General features: G+C 39.7%; 1 protein-coding gene across 1 annotated transcript in view; it reads right to left on the reverse strand.

Annotated features, from left to right (window-relative positions):
• Positions 1–12,533, reverse strand: part of LOC140712057 (uncharacterized) — an 80,506-nt gene that overhangs the window by 66,827 nt on the left and 1,146 nt on the right. Inside the window, exons 2-3 of the mRNA XM_073017794.1 lie at positions 2,779–2,914; positions 2,254–2,256 (exon numbers count right to left, since the gene is read on the reverse strand). The gene's annotated coding sequence lies outside the window, so the exon portion shown is untranslated. The remainder of the gene's footprint in view (positions 1–2,253; positions 2,257–2,778; positions 2,915–12,533) is intronic.

The raw sequence follows: 12,533 nt of genomic DNA on the forward strand, positions 1-12,533 counted from the left end.
CTCTGTTGCCCAGGCTGGAGTGCAGTGGCCTGATCTCGGCTCACTGCAAGCTCCGCCTCCCGGGTTCCCGCCATTCTCCTGCCTCAGCCTCTCGAGTAGCTGGGACTATAGGCGCGGCCACCACACCTGGCTAATTTTTTGTATTTCTAGTAGAGACCCAGTTTCACCATGTTAGCCAGGATGGTCTCGATCTCCTGACCTCGTCATCTGCCCGCCTTGGCCTCCCAACATAATATTTAATTAAATTGCATAACTACAAGAACAAGAACAAATGGTGTAAATATATTTAGGAATGAACACAGGTTCCTCTTAGAAAATATACAATTTCTGTAATGGAAGGAGAAATGTACAGGCATTAAAAGTAACTCAAAGGCTTTCAGTTTGCAGTGGACATCAGTCAATAAGTTGTACGGGGGTACCAGAAAGTGCTGACTGCAAATCAGTTAAGTGAAGGTCAGTTAAGGCAGCATCCCCTGTATCTTAATTTGTAAAGTGAATGTTCTAAAACTGGGTTCACCTTTGCTGTAAAGGACCAGATGATAAATATTTTAGGCTTTGCAAACCATACGGTCTCTACAGCAACCATTCAACTCTACCATTGTAGCAGGAAAGCACCATAGATCCATGAATGTGCTCCAGTAAAACTTTATTTATTAAAACAGACACCTGGTCTGAGGGCCATGTATATATCTTGCTGTTTTCATACAGTTTTCTAAATTGGTAGTTCCCTGCCTTTTTAACCATCAAGGATTACTTTTAATCCTCTCCTCTAATTTTATATTTCAAAAGCCTTAAGAAAAACCCACAAAATATATTTATTTTGTAATTTGGGGGGAATTCTTATTTTGTTAATAATTAAGCAATGATATATAAAGGTTACCCATTAGATCAGTATGAAATAATCAACATTACTAACTCTAATGACTTAGTTCTGGATAGAAATAAAAAGTGTTCAACTGTATGTATAACTTAAAACCTGTATAGCTTTCTCTGGTGTAAATATATAACTTTTTGAGATTTTTCAAGTATTAAATACAACTTTTGGGAATCCCCACACCTGGCTCCCCATGATGACATTCAAGAATTCCTCAGGATTCTGGGAATCTTAGAATGAAAGTCACTGCTCTGTAGGAATGAATGAACAAATGAATGAATGAATGAATCAATCAATCAATGAGAAAGGGAAAGAAGAAGAAAAAGTGTGTCTATTAATTGTAAATTAATCATCAATGAAAGTTTATTTTATTAATAAATTTGTCAACTTTGGGTTGCCAAATCTAACAAGATCACACCTCTAGTCAAATTTTATTTTAGTCCATTGACTATACTATTAATATCATCCTGAAATACTCAAAACTTCTGCCTTAATTCTGTGAATAATTCACATATTAATCACCCTATACACTACTTAATGAATGGAATAGTGCTTGGAATAAAGATAATTACAGGGCTAAAAGGTTTTTCTCTGGAGGCAAGGCATAGAATTTTGTTGTCTGACTGGAATAAAACAAAATTAATCAATATTTTCTGCAACCAGTGGCTTTTGACTTAGTTGTCTATTAATATCTATCAATCACTATAACCTCAGTCCTATTTCCTCCATTCTTCTTTTTGCTATCACAAAAATTTGTCCTTTTTATCCTGTTAGATCTATATGTTTCTCTTCTTTTCTTTTCATCCAAACAACCGGACATCAACTTCGTACAGATAGTGCAACTGATCCGAATCCTACAGAACTCACTGTTTCCATTTACATAACTTACATAACTGTCAAGTGGAAATCACTCTCAAATTTTTTAATTCAAATTTTTAATTTTAGTTTAATCATATTTTTATTCATTTATTAATTTATTTTGAAAATAATTTTAACTTATGTTTTACATTCAGGGGTACATGTGCCAGTTTGTTACATCTCATAATGCTGAGTTTTGGGGTATGAATGATCTCATCATCCAGATGCTGATTTGATATGGTTTGACTCTGTGTCCCCACCCAAATCTCATGTCGAATTGTAATTCCCAACGTAGGGGGAATGACCTGGTGGGAGGTGATTAGCGCATGAGGGCAGATTTCCCCATTTGCTGTTCTCATGATGGTACGTCAGTTCTCATGAGATCTGATGGTTTAAACATATGGCACATCCCCCTGGCTCACTTGCTCTTCTGCCACCATAGTAGAACGTGCCTTGCTTCTCCCTTCACCTTCTGCCATGATTGTAAGTTTCCTGAAGCCTCCCAGCCATGCTTCCTGTACAGCCTGTGGAACTGTGAGTCAGTTAAACCTCTTTTCTTTATAAATTACCCAGTCTCAGGTAGTTCTATATAGCAGTGTGAGAACAGATTAATACATGAGCATAGTACCCAATAGTTAGTCAAACCTTGCCTTCCTCCTTCTCCCCTCTAGTAGTCCCAGTGTCTATTCTTTCCATCTTTATGTCCATGAGTACCCAGTGTTTAGCTCCCACTTATAAGTGAGATCATGTGGTATTTCATTTTATGTTCCTGCATTAATTCACTTAGGATAATGGCCTTCATCTGCATCCTTGCTTCAAAGGACATGATTTTGTTATTTTTATGGCTGCATAGTATTCCATGGTGTATGAAATGGTTTGGAAGGTGGCCCCTATAAATCTCATGGTGAAATGTAATCCTCATTGTTGGAGGTGGAGCCTGGTAGGAGGTGTTTGGGTCATGGGGGTGGATCTCTCATGGCCTGATGCCGTCCTTGTGATAGTGAATTCTTTCAAGATCTGGTTGTGTAAGGGTGTGTAGTACGTACCCCCCCCCCATTCTTTCTTGCTCCTGCTCTGGCCATGTGATGTGCCTACTCCCTCTTTACCTTCCATCATGAGTAAAAGCTCCCTGGGGCCTCCACAAGTGCCATGCAGATGCCATCACCATGCTTCCTGTACAGCCTGCAAAGCTGTGAGCCGATTAAATCTCTTTTCCTTATAAATTACCCAGCCTCAGGTATTTCTTCATAGCAATGCAAGAATGGCCTAATAATACAGTGTAGATATACCACATTTTATTGATCCAATCCACTGTTGATGGGCACCTAGGCTGACTCCATGTCTTTGCTATTGTGAATAGTGCTGCGATGAACATGCAAGTACATATGTCTTTTTGGTAGAATAACTGATTTTCTTTGGTGTTGGGGTCCGCATGTTTCCTAAACAAAAGAATGAACACACAAGACAACACAAGACAAGACAAACATGGCAGCTGCCTCGAATGGTGTGCTCTGCTTTATTTTATACAGTCGTTTGTAGAATGTTGCCAAGTCACAAGACACATTGTTGTTTTTCTGACCATTCCATGACTTTCTGGATTTTCAAGATGTTTACACATAAACAAGCCCCCAACACCCTGCTTTGTTTGCAAGAGCAGGACTTATTGGGAACACCCTGCTTCGTTTGCAAGAGCAGGACTTGTTGGGAACGCCCTGCCTCGTTTGCAAAAGCAGGACTTATTGGGAACGCCCTGCTTCGTTTGCAAGAGCAGGACTTATCGGGAACGCCTCCTTTGGGAGCACATAGTCCTCTACATTTCCCCTTTCCTTATTTACAAGTTTGAATTTCTTTTAAAACCATCATTACATGTTGGGCTCGCTGGGATTCGGTGTTTGCCCTTTGGCACCGTCTCCAGCAGACTGTGAAAATGACAAAGGCAAGAACAACAATCAATACATTACTAGAAACAGAGGTCAGCAAAGTTTTTACAGGACTCATAGGGTTCAAAGACGTCAAACTTTGTGCAATACCAGTCATCAAATCTGCACCAGTCAGCAACAGTAACTGATTGCAAAATGTTTCAGAAATGTTCTGTGTTAATTCTTGTATTTGTAGGGAAAGATTATTATGACCAGTTAAAAGTCTCTTTATCTCAGTCCAGTTATGTACAGTGCTGTTAAAAGGAACAGGAGTAATACAAAATTGGGTAGTGTACCAATCACATTTCAACAAAGCTCGGGTATTCAACACTGTTAACTGATCTCCCAAACAAGAAACCACTTGCTCCAGATTATCCACTCGTTCAGTCAAATGAGCATCTGTGTCTCGCTGCTGCCACAACAAATGTGATTGTTCATGCCATTGTTGCACAAATTCTGCATTTTGTATACTCTGGTGTAGAGCTAATCCAGCAACAGCGGCGGTGGAAGCAATTGCTACAAGTCCTATCACCGTGGTCACGACGATTCCAACCATCCTCCGACTGTGGTGGACAAGACCTTGCATAACCTTGTAAATTTGAGTAACCCCAGCAGATTTACTCCAAGTATGTGTTAAGTTTACATGTAGCCAGGTTTCTTTTCTGGCTGTTAGTATATATAAATCGGAATGAGACTCATTCCAATTATTATTCCACCAAGTAGTATTTATACAACTTAAGAATGTACAATTGTTTGTACAGTTAACTACCCCTGTATTATTATCCCATTTAAAAATTCCTGTCAACAACAAGTAAGGCTTTCTTACACATGCATTAACATATCTAGAACTATTTCGATGCAAAGATATATGGAAAGGGTTAGCAATATTAGTAAGATTTAAGGACATGTTTCCCATGAAAGTGAACATTGGTTTATCAGCAGCTAGCAACTTCCAAATATGACCTTGTATTTCTGAGGTATTAGCCCAATGTGGCATAGGGATTGATAGACCACCATCATGCCAAATAATAGTTTCATTGTCATCTGCAGAAATGCTGTGATTACCTTTATGCCAACGCAGGTTGACATGGCTGAATTTAGTCTGAAAATCTCCATGTACACTCCAATCTGTAACAAGGTATTTACTCTTCCCTTTTACTTCTGACAACAATCGTGACCCACTACTTCTACATCTAGTCCACTCTAGTTGGGAAACACCTCCGGACACATCAGGGATAGGGCATAAAGATAATGTACTTGGCAGAGTTTCATTAAGTACTGCAGTATGATTATACTTAAAACTTTGAGCCACAATAACCATAGTAAAGGCAGAGATATGACTATGGTTATAGCGAACAGCGCAAGCCTCATGAGAAAGATGCAGACAATGTGGACTACCCCCAAGACATATAGGTAACCCTTCAACCCCAAATTGGTATGAACTATTTACTGCGCCAGTGTTTAATTCAGGATCCTGGTTTAAAAAAGGCAATGGCATCCAAGCAGTATTATTAGTAAATACTGGGACTTCTCTGTCTCCCCAGGCCACACCTTGATATAAGGGTGGGAAAGGAATATAAGCCCAGTGTGTAAATTCTCCAGCTGTTACCTGACAATTTACTACGGCCAGCATAGCGAGGAATAAAGTCAGTGGGGTTTTGGGCTGCCCAGCTTGTTGAACAACCCCTTCAGCTTCTTAACTGTTTCAGTTGTCCCCATGTCGGGGGCTCCACACGTTGAGTTCCGAAGGTGAATGTTCTCTGAGCACTCAGATTTAGCTCCTGGAATTCCTTCAGGAACTCTTTGGATCGGCTCCTCTTCGCCATGGCACTGTTTCAACCGTCGAGATGGAAACCACTCATCTCCGGCACCTGTACAGACAAGAGCATAGCCTCGGCCCCATTGTAAAACTTTTCCTTTTAAATATTTCCCTTGTAATGAAGGATAATACACCCACAGATTACTGTTTTGCGGCTTTTCTAAAGGCTGTTGAAAATGTTTCACCGCTGCAGACTGCTGTAATTGGCGCCAATGGTTGAGAAAATTTAAAGTAAAAAGGGCTTTCAGAATTTGATGTTTTGGGGAATCTCGCCCATCTCCCCCTTTTAGTTTTAAAAGTTGTAATTTTAAGGTAGCATTGGCTCTTTCAATAATTGCTTGACCTTGACTGTTAAATGGAATACCAGTGGAATGATGAATATGGTATAAAGAGAGGAAGGCAGCCAATTTGCGAGAGCAATAAGCAGGGGCATTATCAGTTTTTAATTCAGCAGGGACTCCCATAACTGCAAAGCAAGTAAGTAAATGAGTAATAACAGAGTCAGCCTTTTCAGAGGGTAATGGCGTAGCCCACTGGAAATGTGACCACATATCAATAGTATGATGAACATATTTTAAACGACCAAAGGAAGGAACATAGTTACATCCATTTGCCAAATGTGATTTTGTTGAGTGCCTCGAGGATTAATACCTGGACTTTAAAAAGGTGCAATAATAGGAGCACAAGATGGGCAGGCTCTGACAATAGCTTGGGCTTGACGGCGTGTTATAGAAAATCACTGTTGTAATCTTAAACTATTAGTATGATGTAGTTGGTGCTCATCCTGAGCCCGTTGGACACTGCCAATAAGTAAAGAAGCAATCTGACTATTGCCAAAAGATAAAGGTCCTGGCAAAGCTGAATGAGAACGAATATGAGTGATAAAAAGGGGGGCAGTGTGGGAAGTAAGAGTTACAAATAATAAAGAAAATAATTTTTGTAAAGGAGTTTGAGGAAATAATGGTAAAGAAGTCTGAGAAATATATTTAGTTACGTATAGGCCAGTCTTGTAGAACCATAGGAATGGCAAAAAGTTCTCCTTGTTGTACTGATCCAAATGGATAGTGAGAAATTTTTGAATTGTCTGAAGTCCAGTATCCAGCCTTTCCATTGCTTGAAGCATCAGTAAAAAAGGTGGGACTTTTAACTGGAGTGTAAGAGATAGGATTATATGGCAGTAAAGAATATTGTTGCAGAAAAGCAAATAATTTATTTTGAGAAAAAGAACCAGTATACTTAGCGTAAGCCACTTGTCAACCCTTATGAATTTCCAACAGAGATTCAATGTATTGATTAGATAATCGGGTAATAATTTCTATAGGGTCAGCACCAAGCAATTGACGAGCTCGATGTCATCCTTTAATAATTAATTTAGCCAGTTTATCAATATATGGGTGAATTTTTAAAATGGCTTTATTAGCCAAAAACAGCCACTCCAGAATATTATTATCTTGGTGTAAAATGGCCGTTGGCGAATGGGGAGTATGAAAAAGACACAACAAAAGTGGAAGATTGGGTGCAATATAATCAAGGTGAGCTTCACTAATTCTATTTTCTACAAATGACAATTCTTCTTCTGCTACAGGGGATAAAGTCCCCATAGGTTGAATACAAGTATTTACAGCTCTAAGATCAGTTAATAAGTGCCATTTTCCTTTTTTTTTTTTTTTTCACAAGACAAACAGGGGAATTCCATGCAGAAGTACTTGGTTCAATATGCCCCTCGGCCAATTGTTCCTTAACTAAATTCTTTAAAGCCTTAAGTTTTTATTTAGATAATGGCCACTGTTCCACCCAAACAGGAGTTATAGTTTTCCACTTCAATTGTAAAGCTTGAGGCTTGTGGACAGTGGCTAAGAGTTTAAAGGATTGTAGCCCATTTTGAACATCATATTTTTGGCAGCTGAAGAAATATGAGGAATGCTTAAAAAGGCACCAAATTGTTGTAAAAGATTACGGCCCCAAAGGTTAATATTAATGGGAACAATATAAAAGAACACTTTTTCTTGTTGTCCTTCAGGTCCTACACAGCTCAGGGGCTTGACACTTTGGTAGATTATAGAAGCAGTACCTAGGCCGGATAGAGTAACTAATACTTGTTTCTTTTTCCAGTGATCAGGCCATTGAACCAAACATTATTATATACATCCGCTCCTGTATCGACTAATCCCTCAAAAAGTATCCCATTAATTTGCAATGAACATAAAGGTTTTTGATCAGAAACTAAAGTTTCCCAGAAAAGAGTTTTCCCAGTACTACTGAAACCTCCTTGACGAGACACATCTCTAGATAAGAAAGGGAAAAAAAGGCAATAAAAGCAATTGTGCAATACGTTCCCCTGCCTCTAGGCGCATAAATTATGAGACTTGTACCATAATAAGGATTTCATCAGTAAAATCAGGATCAATAATTCCTGGGACCACCATTAACCCCTGCATAGTGCTGCTGCTTCGACCTAGTAAAAGTCCTACATGTCCCTTTGGCAAAGGACCACACACTCCGGTAGCCAACTTATATATTCCTCCATTAGGAGATAAAGTATAAGGTTGGACAATAGCTAGGTCAGCAGCGGCACTCTGCTTAGTGGCAGCATAAAGCTGAGAAACTGGGGTAGGGTAAGATGTCTTTAAGGAGGACTCGAGGTCATTCCTTGATGTTGTAAGCCACTGCTCACTGGGTACTGGGGTAGGCCTGCATCGTAGTTGTTGGGGCCCCAAGCCTGCGGGCCCCGGCTCCCGTTTCCCGAGAAGGGTGACAATACATTCCCACTTTTATCAGTTTTTGAATGGCATTCATTGGTCCAATGTCGACCCTTGCCTCATCGTTTACACATATCAGATGGTAACCTTTTTTCTTTTAGAGCAGAAGAGCCTAATTTTTTCTGGCATTCCTTTTTAAAATGACCAGGTTTCCCACATTGATAGCATATACCTTGTTTAGAATTGCCTTTTAAAGCCTTAGAAAGTGCCCCAGCAAACAATTGAGCATTGTAAATAGCTCCTCCAACACCTGCACAAGCCTGAATATATTCAGCTAAATCAGCTCCACTAGCTTTTAGAGGACGCAGCAATTTTTGGCACTCGGGATTAGCACTCTCAAAAGCAGAGTATCCAAAAGAATTTTAGCAGCAGGGCCTGAACCTAGTCTTTAATACAGCATCTTGAAGATGGGCTACAAAATCTGGATACGGCTCAGTGGCTCCTTGTAGGATCTTTACAAAAGATAAAGAAGTTTTACCCGCTATTTCAACCTTAGTCCACGCTTTTATAAACAAGGCTTTAATCTGAGTGAGAGCAGTATCATCTAGGCCTGCCTGAGCATTAAGAGTGGCGTATTGTCCTGAACCCGTAAGCTGCTCTTCAGTAGGTCCTGGGGGATTTTGGGTAGCATTTTTTCTAGCTTGTACTCCTGCTTCCTCCCACCACCAACTTTTTAATTGAAGCCATTGTGAACGATCAAGGACAGCCTGTCCCAACATTTCCCAGTCAATAGGAATCATCATAGGTTCTAAAGAGAAGGAATCAAGAAGGCCAAGAACAAACGGTGACTGAGGTCCATAATTAGAAATTGTAGCTTTCATTTCTTTCAAAGATTTAAATTGTAGGGCTGTAAAAGTCACATTCTGGCCACCATTTGGGAACTGAGCATTGGGGCCGAAAGCAGCCCATGTTATTGAGAATAAATCTAATTCCTCGAAATGATCCTTTTCCTTCGATTCCTTCTTTTCTCCTACAGGAGGAAGAGGCACAGAGAAAACCTGATCTGACATAGGCAAAGAGGTTGGAGGTGGAGGCAAAGGGAAATCCTTTTCCAAAGGAGCAGAAGGGAAGGTAACAGGGAAGGCTCATGGCGGAGAGATAGGAGAAACAGGAGCAGCGGTACCTTGCAATTTTAACAACTGTTGTAATATCTCTAAAATGTGCTGCAGATCAGAATTTCCTTCAGATGAAGGAGGCATTAGCTCTTTTTCCAATTCCTTGCCCTCAACAACTGGGGCGTAAATATGTTCCTCTCTAGGATCATTCCTCTCTAAAGCTTCAGATGCCTCACCTCCTGTGGCAATATTGCCATGATCTGGGTCAGTTTCAAGTAACTCTAATGCCTGAGTAATGGAACTACACACAAAGTCCACAAAGTCAGAGGCATCATTTGCCCTCGCTGATGAGCTCGACGCAGTACTTTAACCACTTGTAACCATTCCTTTCGATTTAACTGCACTTTGGTTTGATATTGAAACCAATAACAATGTTGTTCAAAATGGGCAAACAATCACTTCAAAGTCTTATATTCCTTAACTAACTTCTACTCCTATAGACATCAACAGTCCCTGGAGTAACCGCAAATATTCAGAGGCCAGAGAGGTGGAATTCCCCATAATTTTCCCGTGGGTCCCCCTTTCTTTATTTACCTGCCCGGGGTGTTCCCCCTCCGGTTCCTTGCTCTCGTGGAGCCATGGACCCTGCTCGCTGCGCCAAATGTTGGGGTCCGCATGTTTCCTAAACAAAGGAATGAACACACAAGACAACACAAGACAAGACAAACATGGCAGCCGCCTCCAATGGCGCGCTCTGCTTTATTATATACAGTCATTTGTGGAATGTTGCCAAGTCACAAGACACATTGTTGTTTTTCTGACCTTTCCATGACTTTCTGGATTTTCAAGATATTTACACATAAACAAGCCCCCAACGCCCTGCTTTGTTTGCAAGAGCAGGACTTATTGGGAACACCCTGCTTCGTTTGCAAGAGCAGGACTTACTGGGAACACCCTGCTTCGTTTGCAAAAGCAGGACTTATTGGGAACACCCTGCTTCCTTTGCAAGAGCAGGACTTATTGGGAACACCCTGCTTCCTTTGCAAGAGCAGGACTTACTGGGAACACCCTGCTTCGTTTGCAAGAGCAGGACTTACTGGGAACACCCTGCTTCGTTTGCAAGAGCAGGACTTATCGGGAACGCCTCGTTTGCGAGCACGTAGTCCTCTACACTTTGGGTTATACACCAGTAATGGAATTGTTGGCTTGAATGGTAATTCTATTTTAAATTCTTTGAGAAATTTCCCAACTGCTTTCAACAGTGGCTGAGCTAATTTACATTTACATGTATTATGTGTAAATGTTCCCTTTTCTCCACAGCCTCCCAAGATCTGTTGTTTTTTGATTTTTTAATAGTAGCTATTCTGACTGGTGTGAGATGGTATGTCGTTTTGGTTTTGATTTGCATTTCTCTGATGATTAGTGATGTTAAGCCTAATCTTTGCTGCCATAAAACTGGGGAAATACAGTGTCACTTGTCAAAATAAATTGTTTTACTTTGCTTTAAAAATAATCAATTAATATATTTCTTCCAGCAAAATTAAGTAAACATTTAGAAATGTATAGTGCCTTGCTGTTAAGTCTTTGCACAAGTATACCAATCGAACATAAAGGCCACCTTAAACTTTCATTTGAAATGAAAGACAATTTTTAAGAGGTTAAGGGCTAGTAATTTGTTAAAGTCCTGAAGTTAAATTAGCTCAAGTAAATGCAAAGAATTCCCTTTAATTAAAGCCTTTTAAACAAACACTTTAAAGCATAGTTGGTTTCTCCCTCAAATCTTGTCCGAAGCCACTGTTTACAACTCAGTGTATCAAAGGTTTCAGACATGATTATGAAGCTCCCTCAACTTACAATGTGCTATTTGTGACCTTAGATGGCTATCATTGGCTTTTCTGCCTTTTGGCAACAATAAGCACATGCCTCCCATTTCGCCCCCACCCTGACTTACCCCTCTTTTCATTTAATATATACTTTTTCTCAGAGTGTTCTTACACATCTTTAACGGTAAATATGACAAAAGCACACAGTATAGTACACGTGCCACATGTACAAATGTTGTATTTAGTCATACAATTTTCCTTTTAAAAAAGAAATATTTTATTTTCAAAAAACAAAGACTCTAGGAACCTTTTCTAGCTGCCAGTCATAAAAACATAAATTCCTGGTTAGTTTCCCAAATTTGCCTGACCATAAGAACCACTTGTGATATATGTCAAATACATGTATTCTGAGTCTCATCCATGATCTCCTGAATCAGAATCTCCAGGTGAGAGGCCTGGGACTACACATTTTAAACAAATGTCCACAGTGATTATTATGATTGCAAAGCCTGAAAAAAATTTCACTAAGATCTTTATGACTGAATAACCTCACAAACATAGGAAAGTTACTGGAAAAAAATATGAGCAGAATTTCAGAATTCTGCCTTTGCTGAAAGTGTCTGTTCCCTCCTCCTCTACTTATCAAGACCTGACTGCTTATGTAACTCCCCAAAACCACCAACACCTGGGAAGGGTTGAAAATGATTTTAATGAAGAAGAAAAGCTGATGTTTAATTTCAAAACTGACGGTGAGAATAGAACGGAGAGGCATGAATTTATCTTGATTCTAACACAAAGCATTGTATTTGAGTCTACAAACGAAATTGGTTTCATTTTTATTTTTTGTAAGTTTTCACCAAACTCTGTGCATACACAAAGGCTGGGCAAGAAAGAAAGAAACCCAGAAATATGGCATATTCCATCCCTTATTTATTTCCCCATGCGAGTAGCCAGGGCTGCTTCACCTAGTTCCTGAGTCAAGCTGACTTTGTCTACTTCTCTATCAGAAATGGAGCTTCCCCAAAGGCTGCCTCAATGTCAGTTACCCAAAGGCCTTTTTTCCATCTTGTGCTCCTAAACTTCTACGATATTAAATATTACCCTTTCAGGAAATTCTCCTGAGCTTTGATTTCTAAAATTTTACTCTGTTTCATTTCTTCTTTTATAGACTCTCTTTTCTCTATCCCAACTGTAGACATGTTGTATGGCTTTGTTCTTGACCTTCTGATCTCTCCACATTCATTCCCCCAGAGCATGTATCTATTTTCTTCTTGTCGGCCTTCTTGTCTGATTACAACCATCAAGTAACGATGTTGGTGATGAGGATAGCTAACATCTCCTAGGCATTTTCCATGTAGGTTATAATAAACACCCTATATAATTCGTACCATCTAATTCTTCAACCCTAAATGATACTATTACTAAC

The sequence above is a fragment of the Chlorocebus sabaeus genome, chromosome 7 (assembly GCF_047675955.1).
Source record: "Chlorocebus sabaeus isolate Y175 chromosome 7, mChlSab1.0.hap1, whole genome shotgun sequence".
Taxonomy (NCBI): domain Eukaryota; kingdom Metazoa; phylum Chordata; class Mammalia; order Primates; family Cercopithecidae; genus Chlorocebus; species Chlorocebus sabaeus.